The sequence below is a fragment of the Mustela nigripes genome, chromosome 1 (assembly GCF_022355385.1).
Source record: "Mustela nigripes isolate SB6536 chromosome 1, MUSNIG.SB6536, whole genome shotgun sequence".
Classification (NCBI taxonomy): Eukaryota; Metazoa; Chordata; class Mammalia; order Carnivora; family Mustelidae; genus Mustela; species Mustela nigripes.
Genome location: NC_081557.1, coordinates 167,971,206 through 167,974,690, shown reverse-complemented (window position 1 = coordinate 167,974,690; position 3,485 = coordinate 167,971,206).

Genomic DNA, 3,485 nt, shown 5'->3' with positions numbered 1-3,485 from the left:
AAAGTTTTTGAAATGTTCAGTCTCTTGGAGTCATTTTTATCTTGTAGAGCAGTTTTAGGTTCACAGCAAAACTGAGAAAGTACAGAGGCTTCCCTTTTATCCTCTACCCCACACACATGCACAGTATTCCCCACTATCAATAATCCTCATCAGAGTGGTAGTACTTATATTACAATCAAACCCACATTGATGCATTATTGTCACCTACATTCCTTAGTTTACATTGGTATTCATTCTTGGCCTTGATATTCTATGCATCTTGAGAAGTGGTTAATTGTTATGGAAACCCAAGTTCAGCTAGCTGCCTGTCGCTCAAAAAGACAGTATTTAAGAGATGAGTTTTGATCAGAAAGTAATATGGGCTTTATTCAAGACGCTGGCCTCCTAGGGAGAAGACAGGCTCTGTCCAATGGCCAACTCTGAAGGTTCTGCCTGGCCCAGGCGGTTTTAAGGAATTTAGGGCAGTTAACATTTGTAGAGACTCAATAGTACCAGCTACAGACATTATCTCAGTGCTTGGAGGCTGTGCCACAGGGTTTGATTTTTGCTTTGTGTTGTGCAGAAGGGCTCTATTCTTTCTAGGAAAAAATGCATGATCTATAGATGTACAAAGAAAGGTTAGTTAATCACTCAGGTTAAGGGGCTTGTTAAGGCTGGAAGTCTACTAGGTTCTAGGCTAGAAAGGCCAAGGTGACTTCATAGTGACATGTATCCATCATTACGGAATCATATAGGCCAGTTTCACTGCCCTAAAAATCCTCTGGGCTCTACTTGTTCATTTGTCCCCCATTCCCAACCTCCGGCAACCACTGATCTTTTTACTGTCTCTGTAGTTGTGCCTTTTCCAGGATTTATACATTTGGAATCATACAGTATATAGCCTTTTCAGATTGGCTTCAATCACTTAGTAACATGCATTTAAAGTTTCTGCATGTCTTTTCATGTTTAATAGCTCATTTCCTTTTTAGCACTGTCTGGATGGACCACATTTTTTATTATTATTATTATTATTATTATTATTATTACTATTATTATTTTGGACCACAGTTTATTTACCCATTCACCTCTTGAAGGATATCTTGGTTGCTTCCCAGTTTGAGCAATTATGAATAAAGCTGCTATAAACATCATGTGCAGGTTTTTGTGTGGACATATGCTTTCAGTTCATTTTGATAAATACCAAGAAGCCACGACTATTGGGCTACATGGTAAGAGTATGTTTAGTTTTCTAAAAAACTGCTCAACTGTCTTCTAAATTTGCTGTAGCATTTTCCGTTTGCATTAACAATTAATGGGAGTTCCTGTTGCTCCACATCTTGGAAGCATTTGGTGTTGTCAGTGTCTTGGATGTTAGCCATTCTGAGTATAGTTGATATCTCATTGTCGCTTTAATTTGCATCTCTCCAATGACAAATGACATGTAGTATCTTTTCATACTCTAATTTCCCATCTGTAGCTCTTCTATGGTTAGGTATCTCTTTGGAGATCTTCCCTGTTTTTTAGTTGGGTCATTTATTTTCTTGTTGTTGAGTTTTTAGAGTTCTTTCAGGATATTTTGGATACTGGTTCTTTATTAGATATGAGTTTTGCAAACATTTCCTACCTTAAGTTTCAACTAAAATTCCCTTTTATTACCATTTCAGTTGGTTTTTAGAGTTGAACTTATATTTTTCTTTCTAATACAAGTAACTTAATTTAAGTACTTCCTAAGTAACAGTTCATGTAATACTTTTACAACATTTTGAATAAAATTATACAGGTAATAAAGAGGGGAGTTCTCAGTTAGAATTTCTCCTAACATATTTTCTATGCTAGAAGAAGAAAATGAAGATTAGAATTAAATTCAGCTGGGACAGAAAACAGAAACAACAACAAAAAAAGAATATTGGTGGCTAAATAAGATAGATAGTTCTATCTCTTTCACGTAAAAGTTCCATGTATGTATTCTGGAGCCATCTGGACCCTCTGGTCCACAAAGTCCTCTGGCATGCAAGCTTCTTTCAGCTCAGAGCTCCATTCGTCCAACGTATGGCCCTTATCTTCATGGACAAGGTATAATGTAAGAAATGATGAAGAGGAAGAGGTAAAGGATGAGCTAACTACCTCCCTCTCTTCCCCACCTCAGCTTTATTGAAATATAATTTAAGACTGTGTAAGTTTAAGGTGTACAGTGTGATAACTTGTGCATGTAATATTGCAAAATCATTACCAAAATAATGTTATTCGATAGCTTTATCACCTGATGTGATTATCTTTTTTGTATGTATTTGTGGTTAGAATATCTAAGATCTATTCTCTTAGCATGACTATAGTTACCATGGTGTACAGTACATCCCTGGAACTTACAACTGGAAACTTCTACCTTTTGACCAACATCTCCCTATTTCTTCTAACTCCCAGTCCCTGGCAACTACTATTCTTCTCTATTTCTATGAATTCAACTTTTCTTTCTTTCTTTTTTCTTTTTTTAATATTCCACATTTAAGTGAGATCATGCAGTATTTGTCTTTCTCTGTCTGACTTATTTCACTTAGCCTAATGCCCTCAAGTTCCCTCCATGCTCATGACAGAATAATATTCCATTGTGTGTATATATACATATATTGTGTGTATATATACATGTATGTATATATACACACCAGATTTTTCTAGGGAATGTTCCTGGATGTTCCACTGATGGACTTGAGTTACATGGTCACACCTATTGTAAGTGAAGCTGGAGAGTATAATTTTTATCTGGAGAAGTAAAAAATTCTTCTGCTGTAAATGAAGGGGAGGGCTGATGTTGGGGGACAACTGACAGGCTCTGTACCCATAAACTTATTTAACCAATTGCTCACTGTTTTGTTCTTTCTTTTACCAATTTAAAAAATTAGGTTGTTTGTTTTTCTATTTTTCATTTTTAAGAGTTGTTTGTATAGTTTGGTAATAGTCCTTTATCAGATATATCATTTGCAAATATTCTCTCCCATCATCTTCTCTTATTCTCTTGAGGTATCATGGCTTTTATAAAAATAGTTCTATAAAAACACAACAGCACTTAATATATTTAGAGATCTAAAGTTCACAGATAAAAATCATTTTGTTTTGTTGCATTGTCATGATAATAACTTTGCTCCTCAATAGAATAAAAGTCAATATTTAAGTGAGAAATGATCTGGAACTTTGACCTGTATTTAGAAGAAGAAAAATGTGGATCACAAATAGAGGATGAATAAGAGCTCTAGGTAACATTTAGAAATACTTTTGCAACATTTTATGATAATATGACAAATGTTTTAAATGTTTGGTAACATGAAAATATTTTCAAAGTTGCCCTTTAGATAAAGTGTTCAAAAGGCCAGTGAAATATTGTGTGTCCCTAAACAGATAAACTAGAAAGTGTTCAAAATTGTTTTAAAATTCTCCTTTTAGGGACACCTGGGTGGCTCAGTTGGTTAAGCAGCTGCCTTCGGCTCAGGTCATGATCCCAGCGTCCTGGGATC